The following is a 13,737-nucleotide window of genomic DNA, read 5'->3' as shown; positions in this document are numbered from 1 at the left end:
TGTACTAGGAATTTTCGTTGAGGTGTTGCTCTTAAAGCCACTTACTGTGGGATCACATTCTGCTTTCCAGTCCAGCCAAGCTAAGGGAGGGAATATTTGTTTCAGAACCAGAAGCCTGCAATGAAATTGTGGAAACAATTGCTTGCATTCCTTATCATAAATCTACAGTCATACAGGAAACATCGAATTCTTAGAATAAATATTTACCCTCTCTCAAGTGGATATTATCACAAAGGACTTTCTACTGTGATGAAAGCAAGGCTCTATGGATTCCCAAAGATAGCCTCACCTAGCGTTCAGTGGGATCCTGCATCCAGGACAGGCCTGGTGTCTCTTGTTTGCTGGCTTCAGCAACTTGAGGGCAGGCTGTGTACGCCAGTGTTTTTTTCTGGAGACTGCAGCATGGCTGACAGTTTCCCTGACCACCTCCACACTCAAAAAAGTGTGAGAGAAGAGCCTGCTGCTGGGACCTCCCCACCAGATGTCATCATCCTACCCGGGTCAGCAGTGTGAGGAGTTTGTACATACAACTTCACTGGTGTTACTGAATAGAAAAATGATAGCTGTTAAAATGCATTTAAACTCTTAGAAGTGGTGCAGGTAGGGGGGGTCCTCGTAGTACTCCCATCAGTGGTCTTTTTCAAAACAGCTGCCAGGTAGATATTAGGAAACAAGATTGATTCCATGTGTCACACACAGAAGAAGTTGGGAAGAACTGTTCCTAGGACAGTCAAGAAAAACCTCATAATTCATTCACTGAGTTTGTACATAAAAAGAAAGAACAAAATACCTTTGTCTAAATTGCAAGGGACCTCCTCTAGCTAGAAAAATCAAGAGGGGCTTCTTGGACAGGACATCTGGGGGAGAACTTTAAGGGACACACAGGACTTGGATATGAAATTCATCAGGAGAAGTGATGTTACCTTTTAAAATGTTTAATTGTTTTTAATGAGGTGCAGAGAAAAACCAGAGCTATGATCAGCTGTGGCTTATGGTGGTGCTGGGGATTGAAATTGGGACTTTCAGTGCCTCAGGCATGAAAGTCTTTTTGTTTTGTTTATTTCCAGTGTTATTGATGGGGCTCTGTGCCGGCACTGTAAGTTTACTGCTCCCCACGACTATTTTACTCCATTTTATTGGATAGGACAGAGATAAATTGAGAGAGGAGGCAAGAGCTCGAGAGGGAGAGAGAAAGGGAGATACCTGCAGACCTGCTTTGTTGCTTGTGAAGCATCCCCCGAGGCTTGAGTCCAGATCCTTATGTGGGTTTTTGTTTCTAGTACTGTGTATGCTTAACCAGGTGTACCACTGCCAGGTCACCCTGAAAATCTCTTTTGCACAACCCTTATGCTGTCTCTCTAGTTCGATGTTAGCTTTTGATAAAGTATAATGACGGGGGAATATAGATACTATACCCCCTATTGAACAGATTACCTTCATTAATAAATTAGCTGGTACTATGAAGAAACTAGGAAAAAAAAGACCATTCTCCTGTAGGTCAACATGAGCCTCTGGTTTTTCCAAAGTTGGTACTCACAGATAGCGATTTACTTAGTCAGATTAGACTTTTCCAGAGTTACTTTGACCAACTTGGCTGCCCCTGGAATACCTGTTTGCATCATAAGCCTGGCTTCCACAAGAAAGGTAGCTAGTCATTGGCTCACCCTCGCTGGCAATATCGAGCAGGTCCTGGAAAGTTCTAGGCAGCCAGCAGGGAACAAGTCGGAACAGGACAGGTGAACAAGATACTTGGAAATCACCCTGAGTTCTTATCATTTAACTACATTCAAAAAGATTATAATGTAACTTTCCCTATAAACTGATAACAGTTTAAAATGGTACACCTCCCAGAGCTTTTATATTTTTAACAAGGATCAAAGGCTTACCTAGAACTGCATGTAACCAGGCACGGGTTCTTGTGGTTTGAGCCTTGGGACTTCTCCAGCTTAAATAGCGCTTTTTGAGCTGCATGGTGTGGGTACCGTCCTATCTGAACTTGAAGGTGGACTGACTGATAATAATCCTGCCAGGAAAGTAGCTTGAAGGAAACACTGCCACACAATGGCGGTGTGTGGGGGTTTTAAAATCAGTTGGTCATAACAGAAAAGAGCTCAGTTAGGATTTTGCCTTTGGGGAGAGTCAGGAGAGGGAAGGAATATAGCACAGGGCAGATCACAGACACAGCCCAGCTGGAGGGTTGTTGAGGGTGTCCAGAGCATTTAGAACTGTACCTGCTTAGAGGGAGCGTTCAATAAAATTCCAGTTTACTTTGTAATAGATGAGTGAGCAAGAGTGAGTAAGAAGCTTGAACAAGTCAGGATTCCTTCTTTCTTTCCTTGTCACCCCTTCCTTCTCCCCCCACAGACCCAAAGTTAACTTGTTTTGTAAGGCTGTAACATCACATCTGAATGCGGGACCTTGAACAATCCTGATTAAGTAGTTCTGGGCAGAGCCCAGATGCTTGGAGAAGAACTTGGGCCTCCCACATGTACCTGCTGGGCCAAGAATTTGTTAGCCCCAGGAACCATGGGTGGGCGCGGGGGGGGGGGGGGGGGGAGCAAGCTCACGCCCCCACCCCCGCCTTTGTGAACCCTGCTCTCACAGGAGACTCCTCTGCCTTTGGCCACCAGTGCCTTCTGGCTGTTCCATGGCTTTATCTCATAATCGGTCCGTTTTTTAAAACGCTATTTGTGTGTGTGTTGCCCTGAGTCCAGGGGACACCCCCACTGACCTCCCAGTTGTTTGTTTTCAAATGTTTGACTTCTCATCTGCCCCATGCAAATTTCTGCCCAGCCCAGGAAGACAAGAGTATGGTGTACCTTTGAGTTTCCGGGGCTATGTGCACGGGCCCTCTGAAAATGTACCAGAGTGCTCTGGTGCTCTTGCGACCAGAGTAGAAATCCCTTTCCTCTGCACCCGGATGTATTTTCTAGCTACTACCTCCTCTGGCTGGAGCTTTTAGCCTCCAGGTCCCATCTGTGTTCTGGGGAGACTACCATGGGGGTGACGTCTTGTGTAGACTGCAGAGAGTGACTTGCCTCCCTGATCCTGCGAAACATGCCTCTTTGGTCCGTATGTGACCTTTGGTGATCAGTTCCGGGCTTGCTCTATGGAGTTTGTGTTTTGCATATTTAGCATTTCATCCTAGTATTCTGGGACAAGGCCTTTGGTCAGAGCCGGGGCATGCTGTTTCAGCGCATGAGAATCAGGGTCTTTTCAAGTCCTTCAGTGGGAGGCAGTCTGGGGTGGGAAGGGAGCAGGGCCTCTCAGGCCCTGGGAAGTCTCCCTGGCAGCTAAGCTTTGGAGCTTCAGCCTCCTGGAACATAAACCTGTCCCCAAGTCTTTCCTTGGAGTTACTTTGAAGATGAATGTGGAACTGCAAAGTGAGCTATCACAACTACTCCTTTTCATGTAGTTCCTCTTGGGAGTATGGAACTTTGGCTTAGTGTAGGGGTAGTTCTCAGAGAAATTTCTCCGGTAAACTCACCCGTGCAAGGTGGGGGTCGGGGTCCTGAGTTGATGGATTGCCCTATAGCCAGGATCCAGGTGGGTCTTAGAAGCATCCTTCACTCTTGTGGCCAGTGGAGAAATTTCAGAGTTAGCAAAAGCCCCACTTTGAATTGTGCAAGTTGAGGGCTGGAGTGACAGCCAAGCCTGTTAGAGCAACCACTTACTTGCACGTCTGAGAGCCCAGAGGCTGCAGGTTCAATCCTCAGCACCTCCTTATGCCAGAGCTGAGCAGTGCTTTGATGTTCTGTCTCCTATCCACCTCTGGTTCTCTGATAATAAGTGAACGAAGGAGAAGAAAAACAAAAAGTCGCTTTACCTCTCTTCGAGTTTGTTCAAACATAGGAAAGAAATGGCAAAATTTAAAAAGAAAAAAAAAAGAGGTTTTTGCTTTGAAAATTAGACAGCATCTACAGACAGCCTCAAATCAAGAGCAGCCAGCCCCCAGACATCCTGTTCCTGGTTCTGTTTGCCAGGTGCCCACGGAAGCCTCGGGCTCAGGTGCTACTGTTTCAGGGCAGTGCTCTGATAAAAAAAAAAAAAAAAAAAAGCAGTACACTGAAGTTTAACTTGAACTGAGAGTAATTTAGAGGTAAATGCTTGCAGGAGATAGAAAAGAGGATTTGAAGGATTCCTGTTCAGCAGTTTTTGACAGGCTTGATGAGTATTTTGCTGACTGTGGTCTGTAAGCTTGCTGAGAGGATGTATGTATTCCAGGCCTTAGGGGAATGCTGTGGACACATGTTGTACAAACTTCCCAGTAGTTATTAATATCTGCGTGTTAAGAGATAGCTCTTCAATATGCAAACATGACACTGAATAATACAAAAGTGACTTGCATTATTTAGTAGTGTATTGAGTAATATAAACTGGGCCTGTTGCAATAACAGTCAGCTCTCTAAGCACCAGTCAGGTTGAGACATACGTAAAGGGATAACTCTTAAAAGACAGCCAGGTGTCTTGACGGCATTCTGTGATGACTGGGCTCACAAGGACTGGTAAAAACGGCTTGCTTGCTTGGATGGTGTGTTGCTTTCCCTTGTGTGAAGTTACCTGACAAGGGCCAGGCCTTCCACCGCCCCAGGGAGAGTCATCACAAAGTTCTTGGAGGAGGTCATGTGGAAGCTGAGACTTGCTGAGGGTAAAAGTGGCCTGGCAATGAAGCAGTGTCCCAGGAACAGCACCTGTGACAGTCTGTTTAAAAGTTGTGGTACATAGACACCATGGAGTACTGTGCGGCTGTTAAAATTAATGAGGTCACCTGCTTTCCAGTATCATGGTCAGAACTCAAAGGTTTATGTTAAATGAGGAAGAGGAAGAATGAGGAAGAATGAGGAAGGCCAACACCAGGCGATCTCACTTTTAACAGGTGGTATTTCAGAACAGTGAACAGTAAGGGGAAACATAAGGTGAAACTTGGACTGGCTTTGGCATTTTGCACCAAAGCAAAGGGCTCGAGGGAAGGAAGGGAAAAGATGGGATGAAAGGCCATACTGTAAACCATTAACCCACCAATAAAATAAAAATTTAAAAGCCACTAAGGGACTGGCGTTGCAGTCTGACGCAGCAGTTGTGTCAGAGGTTGGTTGAGGAGAGCCAGGTAGCTGGGAGCTGAGAGTCGGCCGGGAGCTCCTAATTTTTTTTTTTTTTTTGCTGGATCATAAGGTAATTCCATTTTTATTTAAGGACTGTTCATACAGTCTTCCAGAGGGGCTGTACCAGTTTGCTTTCCCATCAACAATTAGCAGAATTAGTTCCCTTTTCTTTTTTTTTTAATAATTTATTTCTTTATTGGGGAATTAATGTTTTACATTCAACAGTAAATACAATAGTTTGTACATGCATAACATTCCCCAGATTCCCATTTAACAGTACAACCCCCACTATGTCATTCATCATCTTTCATGGACCTGTATTCTCCTTTCCACCCACCCACCCACCCACCCCAGAGTCTTTTACTTTGGGAGCTCCTAATTTTAAGAAGATGGAGAAGAGAAAAAGTGCTGTAACGATTTTGTTAGCAAGCATGTCCTTATGCTGCGCCAGGCTTATCTCCTACTCTGCATTTGGATTCATGCAGCAGGAGCAGAGCCGAGTGAGTCCTGCCTGCCCTCAGCCAAACGCCTTTATATCTAGGCGGTGTTTGGCGGCCTGAAGCCTTGCCCCACCCACACTGTGGATACCTTTGCTTAACCTTTTAATAAAGGTTTTCCTTCACATGACACAGTGAGACTCCTGGCCAGGTCTTTTCAGAATCTACAAACAGCTGATGGTGATCTCCTAGCTCTCGAAGATCTGGGGAGCATCGATCACCTTCGTACCTCCTTGTCTGTTGGCCTCTTTTCTGCCACGTTCCACCCTCTACGGTTTACAGCCTCCCCGAGGGTGGGGAGCAGGGGGGTTGGGTTGGTACACTCTCCCGCGCCTCTTGACTTAGAGTGGGAGTCCACGTCTCGGCCCTGCACTCTTTCCTCCTAATCATTTTAGGCTTGTGCAGAAACAAAAGGCAGACCTTTCAGATGAGTGTGCATGGGATTCTTGTTCTAGAGAGACAGCATTAAAAAAAAAAAATCATTGAATGTTCTCACCACTGTTATCTTCTATTTAGAAATAACTGCATACCTGTGAGAATGGTGATAAATGAATGGGGGGGGGGGTGCAGCTGGTTGAGTACACATGTTACAGTTTACAAGGGACCTGGCTTCAAGTCCCCTGGCCCCAACTGCAAGGGGAAAGTTTTGTGAGTCGTGAGGTACTGTGGCAGGTGTATCTCATTCACCCCTTTCCCTCTTGATTTCTGGCTGCCTCTATCCAGTAAATAAAGGTAGAAAAAAATAAAGAGAAAAAGAAAAAGAATTGTGATGAATGAAAATAGCTCAGAGGAATCAGGCAGTGGTGCCCTGGGTTAAGTGCGCATAGTACAAAATGCAAAGATCCCAGTTCCAGCCCCCAGCTCCCCACCTGCAAGGGTGGGGGGGGTCACTTCAGAAGCAGGTCTGCAGGTGTATATATCTCTTTCTCCCTCTTTTTCTTTGTTTCTCTCCTATCCAACGAAAGAGAGAAAGAAAGCAGTTCAGAAGCTAAGGTTGGCAGGCACACTGCAGCTCATGTAAATTACATGTAAATTAGCTGAGATGAGAAAATTCTGCTCCGCTTCTGAAGGGCAGATGTGTTGATCCAGTTCCCTCTGTCTGAAAGCGGATGAGACTGGGCCCCAGACACAGATGCTCAAAGGAGCATAGCAGTGCCTGCTGGCAGTCCTTGTCAGCTTTCGCTTCCCCTTGGGAACTGCCCAGCCAGTTCCATGGTTGCATGGGTACTGGACTCGAGAAAAAACAGCATGAGCTGGGAACTGGTCGTCTAGTTTTGGCTCTTCGACACCCCCACCTTGTGCTGAGGCTGGGCCCTTCCCTGTAGCAGAGCTCCTTTGTGGGACGGGGCTTTGTCTGGAAAGGGAGAGGAGGAGGAGAACCTTTTGTGGTTGCTGGAGCAGAAATCGCAGACCTACTCGGTAGTTAGGGATCCCCAGAAAAGGCTGGCTGTTTACTGCAGGGATTTAATTAGCCTCTGCTGGGTGGTGGCAAATTCTTGTTTTCCGTATGAGGATAATGATTTGACCTTCCCCCCTTCCTTTTTCCATTTTTTTTTCAAATGTGTGATTAAAAGTGGGCTTACAAGAGTGTAGGATTCTCAGGTATATATAGTTCCACACTGCACCCACCACCAAAGCTCTGCACCCCCACTCTCTCACCTCTCAAAATAATCCCTATTTTCTCACAGTCTTAGAAGCAGTTTGTTTGCTTCTGTATTATCACTGTTGTTACTGTCTGTCTACCTGTTTCAGTTCTCTAGATTCCACATACTGAGTGCAAGCATCCAGTAGTTGTCTTTCATCTCTTGACTTATTTTGCTAGGCATAACCACCTCCAGTTCCATCCATTCTGTTTCAGAGGACACAATATTAACAGTTAAGTTTAAATGCAATTTAAACATGCTTAGAAAAAAAAAATCAACCTGTCACATTATAAAAGAACTGAAAGACACGCACTTGCTATCCTGATGATCTCTCTGCATTTTTTTCTAGGTCAAGAGATAGTGTCTATGTTCTTGCCAGTGTTGATTGTAAAAGGGATTATTAGGCTGGGGTGGGGAGGGGAGGAACAAAAGTATTCAACCACTGTATGTTCAGGTTGGGGTCCCCTGACCAGTAACATCTGCATTGGTTGAGTCTGTTGGGAATGTTGAGTCTCAGGCCCCAGCCCAGAGCTTCTGTGTCAGAACCTGTAGTTGAGCCAGAGCCTCAGGCACTTCCTGTGCACTTAGAAGTCTGACAGGCATCGTCGTGGTGGGTGATGGCAGCACCTGATTGACCACTGGGCCTTTGCACACACAGAGAAAAGCCCCACACAGGAGGAGGTGCACTAGTGATCTGTGTTAACTTGCTGAGAAGCAGAGCTTGGTTTTATTTGCAGCTAGAGACCAGGCCAACTGATGGTGTTTGAAGTAAACAGCAACGTTCTGTTGAGGGGGGAGGAGGACGGGTTTGTTTACTGCACATCCTTGGACTGGTGAGCGAGAGGAGTGGAATGGTTTCTGTGACAGCAGCATTTCCGATTCATCGACAGAGCAAAGAATTAAAAGGGCACTTAATTTATTTCAGAGTTTTTGAATAAGTGTCAGCACGTACATTTGTCAGGTCAAGTCACGTTACCATCGTGGGTTGTGCATTAAAAGTGTGGCTTCCTCATTGACATGTCGAGCTTTGCTTCTGGGCCAAGCTCAAAACTGGCATAGCTGAAAAGGGCGAGGGTTAACAACCTTCTCAGCCTGAATCTGCTCTTAAGGATGCCTGTTTGGTGTTTATCGTGCTCACATCAGCAGATTCCTCCATTGGGAACACGTGTTAAATGGTTGTTGGTTAACAGTGGTCACGTGTACAGCATAGTCTTTCTCCTGACCTAGGAGAAAATACTGAGAGACCAGGATAGCAAGTGCTTGTATTTCAGTTCTTTTTTTCCCTTTTGTTTTCCTTTTTTTTTTTCTTATCGTTGTTGTGGTTATTATAATTATTGTTGTTATTTATGTCATTGCTGTTGGATAGGACAGAGAGAAATGCAGAGAAGAGGGGAAGACGGGGAGAGAAAGACGGACACCTGCAGACCTGCTTCACCACTTGTGTAGCAGCCCCACTGCAGGTGGGGAGCTGGGGCTCGAACCGGAATCCTTGCGTTGGTGGTCCTTGCACTTTGCGCCACGTGCGCTTAGCCCACTGCACTACCGCCTGACTCCCCCAGTTCTTTTATAATGTGACACAAAGATTGATTCCCCCCAAGCATATTTGATCTTTCCTACTACCTGAGTTGATCATATCTAGCTACTTTTACAAAAGAAATCTTAATGGATGTTTGTTTATTCAGGATACTTAAAACAAAAGATGGTAGAAATCTACCTCTCATTATAATCTTGTAAACCTTTGTTAACTAACAAATTAATCTAAATAAACGAAGTAAAAATTCTTTTAGTGACATAAGGATTAAGATTATGAAATCAGTCATGAGGGAGTTGAGAGTTCATCACAGGGCATTTCTTTCAAGTTCTGTAAAGAATTCAGCAGCTTTTCAGAAGCACCTACACTCACCCAAGCCACAAGGATCTCCTGCCTGAATTGTGTGGGTAACATCATAACTGGACTTGCTGTCTTTCCCTTTGTATTCAGGCTGTTGTCAGCACAGCAGCCAAGTCACACTTCCACTGAGCAAAGCACCCCAGTGACATTTCTTGACTCTCGGAATAAAAGCCAAACGTGGGGCAGCGCTTTGACCTCAGGGCCTTTGCACTTTGCTGTTTCTTCTGTTTGGAAAGACCTTTGCCAAAACAGCCAGCCAATCCCCAAACTTTCTGTAGGTCAGCTTAGTTTAGGTGTCAATTTAAATCTAAAACTCCTGGGGGTAAATAACATAATGGCTATGCAAAGAGACTCTCATGCCTGAGGCTCCAAAGTCTCAGGTTCAGTCCTTTCTGCACCAACAGAAACCAAAGCTGAGTAGTGTTCTGGTGAAAAAAGAAAGGAAAGGAAAAAAAAGAAAGAGAGAAAGCAAGCAAGAAAGAAAAGGGTGTGAGTGTGGGGGGAAGCCTAATGCTTATGCAAAAGACTGATTCCTGAGGCTTTGAAGTCACAGGCTCAATTCCCAGCTCTACCATAAGCCAGAGCCGTCTGTATCTATCTCTGTATCACTTCCATTAGTTAGTAAATAAAATATTTTAAAAAACCCCAACCCTCCCTTCTAAAAAAATTATCTGTATTTATTGAATAGAGACAGCCAAATATTGAGAGGAAGAGGGCGATAGAGAGGGAGAGAGACACCTGCAGCCCTGCTTCACCACTCACAAAGCTTTCCTCAGGCAGGTGGGGACTGGGAGCTTGAACCCAGGTCCTTGATCATTTTAACATGTGCACTCAACCAGGTGCGCTACCACTAGGCCCCTCAACCCTCCCTCTTCAGACATACGGATACTCTACTTAATGTATGTTCATTTCCTATCTCCTTAGAATGCTGACGGTTTGAAGAGAGGCTTTGATCTTCTTTGTGCCCATAGTACCAGACAGAGCCTGATTTCTCTGACGTGTAGCTTATGGAATGGATGATTGACCCTGCCCCACTCCACATTTGCGGCTGAATAGGATCACAGAGCCAGGTGTACTGTGAGACTTCTTCCTGTCAGTTTTGTCCGTACCCTCATCACATCAGAAAACTGAAATATCAGAGAACCATCTTTTAAAAAAAATAATAAATGTAACCACAGCCGTGAGCCGTTGAAGACATTGTGCACAGTGAGCCGGGAAGTGCCCAGGAGCCAGTGATTTGTCAGGCAAATGAGAGAGAGCAGCAGCACAACCACCAAGGCTCACAGGAGGTGGGCAGCTCCCCTCCTCAGATTCAGTCTGCTCTGGCCCTCTCCCAGAGGCTGTAGTTCTTGAGTGTTTATCTGTATATGTTTGTGTGTGTTTGTTTGCCAGTGGTGTCTTGTTGGGGCTTCCTCTGGCTTTGATTGTGTTTTCCTTTCTTGTTTACAGCGTTTCCTAGTAACCCACTGCCACAGAGTCCTCTCTGCAGTGTTGCTACTCAGATTATCTTGAACTTTGTGCCATTCCCCTCGAAGTATCTGAGGATTTATTTTGGCCACAGGAGTCTTAGGAAACAAAGTTCTCGAGGGGACTGTAGACAGTGGCCCTCTAATTATGGGAGGAAGCCGTGTGGTCTGCCGTGCAGAGCTGTTTGCTGTTTGCTGATGGTACCACAGGTTCTGCTGCCCAGAATCATCACTCACTCAGCAGAATAGCTCTTGAGTGTCCACTGTTGAGGAATGTGCCAAGAAACAGAAAGGAGCACAGTGTCCACCCTTATCTGCCCTTTTATCTAGTGAGAGAGAAAGAAACCTCATCAATAAATGTGTAATCTCGTACTGTGATCGGTGCTCCAGAAAAGAAGATCAAGCTGCTTGGGGCCCAGGGAAGTCAAACTAGGGGCATTTGTCCTACTCATGGGGTCCTAGGATCTTTGTGCTAGGATCTTGCAGGCTTTCAGGCAGATACGGTTTGGGGATGGAGGTCAAGGGGGGGTGGGCCGGGTATGTGCGTCATTATGTCAAGAGGACACGAGGGATCTTGTGCATCAGCTGGAGTAAAGGCAGCTTGAGTTGTTGAAGGGGTGAGGATCCCAGGATGGTGGGAGGATTCTGGAGAGATGAGCAGAATCAGAGCAGGACCCAGGAGCCAGCTGTTGTGTGTGTCTCCTAACATTCATGCAGAGTAGTAAACGCGGTTGTGTAGGGCTGAGCCATGCTCTGTTTTCTCTTTTTAAAATGGTAACGCTAGACACACTTGGTTAACGCACTGGGAGAGAAGGAGCGGAGGCTGGGGAAGTAGCCAGAAGCACTTAGTGCCTGTCCAGGAGGATAGTAGTAGTGGCTTGAACTCAGGTGGCGGTGGAGGAGGTAAGAGAACAGTCACGTGGAGAGAGAATGTTGGGGCCCATTGGCATCTGCTGACAGGCTCATGAAACAGCCTTCTGGTAGTTTGGCCTGTGTTGTTAAAATTCGGAGGCTCCAGCTGGCCGGGCTGGCTTCACGGGCGGGTAACAGAGACGACCAGAGGCATGCGGCTGGACAGGGAAGCTGTATTTCTTTATCCAGGAACGATTCATAAACTAAACCAAACTAATCACCAAACAGAACTCTGCTGTCTCTTTGTGGCGGCGCAAGCACTCTCTCTTACTCTGGAACTCAGGAACTCTGGAACTCTGTCGGGGCTCCTAGGGGTGGGGCCAAGCGGGCCCGCGAAACTAACTGGACTGATCCAATTTTCTTGGCGGGGGAGAACTAGAACAACCCAATGTAAAGCATACAACAATTCCCCCTTTTCTTTTTAACTAAATGACTACAGTATCAAGGGTGTGGGGTGAACAGAAACATATATCATACAGGCATTTTTAAAAAAGAAACTGGCACAAACATGGAGAAACATGTAAGCAAGTAATAAGAACCAGTGTGCTGCCAAGGTAAGGCCTGAGGGGGCCTTTTTTGCCTCTGTGGGCAAAACTTTATCAGCTTAAAAAAAACATTTCCTGCCTCTGGGGGGCGTACTTGCCTCTACGGGCATTTGCATGGGGGCGGGGAACGGCCTAGAGTCCCAAAGCAGCTGGCTGCAATTTACTTACTATGAAACAAAACTTGTTATTAGCATATTTCTAATAGAGAAGGAATTTGAGACTTTTACAGATCAACAACGTCTTTTAACCTTTTGTTACACCCATTCAAATGGAGTCACACCCTAGTAGTGCACAGGAAAAGAAACCTCAGGCATGAGAATAATTAGCATAGCCATTGTGCGATCTACCATTTCTAATAAAGAAGGTAATGGAGAGTTTTACACATCAACAAGTCTATTTAACCTTTTGTTTAGACCAACTTAGTTAAAATATATTGATTGTTAACTAATTTTTACCTCAGACTTTAAATGTAAGTTAATTTTATCTTTATGAGAATTATGTTGAAAACCTTTTTCATTTAACTTTGACTAGTAAGAATTTAGCCTTAAAGTTACTGTTTACCAAACTTTAAACATACACGTAAACATGGTCATTAATACACAAGGAGAGAAACCTTTGTTACGAAGACATGTCATTTTAAACACGAATTTAAATCTGTACTGTCTTAGTTGTTGGGGGGGTGCGTTGTCCAGTGGTGGTCTCTTGGGCAGCTTCACTTCTAGGAATTGCAGGTTGCGATCTCTGCACGAATCTCTGCGTACTCCAGCTTGTCTGTCTTCAGACCGGACCGGCAGCTGGAGATCTCGTGTGCCCAGTTTTGGCAGGGAGCCCGGGGGTCCGGGAGGTCTGGGATCGTTCCAGAATTCATAGCAAGAGGGCAGGCTGGCCAGCATTGTAGAAGGCGTGGGCCTAGGTGCCCAGGGGTGGCGGCCATGATAGGCTGCCGCGGCCCTGCCCCATGGCCCTGTCATGTCTGCTGCCCTGCTCGCAGTGGCCGAGCAGCGTGAAGGGATCACGCGTCCAGTGCCCTGCGCCACGCGGTGGAGAGCTGGCTCCTGTGGGCTGGCCTGCGTGCTGGCATTGGGCTCCTGCGTGGTGGCATCGGGCTTCTGCGGGCTGTGGGGCTGCGGGCGCGGTGCGCGGGGTTGTCTGGGCGCAGCCGGCTGGCTGGCTGTTTAACCAGGTGGAAACAGAGCCCTGCGCCTCACCTCCCACCCGCTGGCTATTCCCGCTGGCTGTTCTGAGTTCACCCGAGCGAGTGGAAACCACAGAGTGGTCCAGAGATAAATGTTCCAGAAACAACAAAACAGTCTCGTGAAGAAAGAGCAGAGGCCTTTGGAAATCTCTTCACAAGCAGAAGAGAAGGCCATCGTGCATAGGTAGCCAAATTGTCTTTACTTATCTGAGAGATGGGCAGGTCAGGTCCACGTGGGCGCCATTTGTTGTTAAAATTCGGAGGCTCCAGCTGGCCGGGCTGGTTTCACGGGCGGGTAACAGAGACGACCAGAGACATACAGCTGGACAGGGAAGCTGTATTTCTTTATCCAGGAACAACGATTCATAAACTAAACCAAACTAATCACCAAACAGAACTCTGCTGTCTCTTTGTGGCGGCGCAAGCACTCTCTCTTACTCTGGAACTCAGGAACTCTGGAACTCTGTCGGGGCTCCTAGGGGTGGG

The 13,737-nt window shown here is 46.4% G+C and overlaps 1 long non-coding RNA gene across 3 annotated transcripts in view; it reads left to right on the top strand.

Annotated features, from left to right (window-relative positions):
• The window catches only part of LOC132539935 (uncharacterized), a 210,014-nt gene that overhangs the window by 93,576 nt on the left and 102,701 nt on the right, over positions 1–13,737 (top strand). The window lies entirely within an intron of this gene.

The sequence above is a fragment of the Erinaceus europaeus genome, chromosome 8, assembly GCF_950295315.1.
Source record: "Erinaceus europaeus chromosome 8, mEriEur2.1, whole genome shotgun sequence".
Classification (NCBI taxonomy): domain Eukaryota; kingdom Metazoa; phylum Chordata; class Mammalia; order Eulipotyphla; family Erinaceidae; genus Erinaceus; species Erinaceus europaeus.
This window is presented reverse-complemented; position numbering and strand designations above follow the sequence as displayed.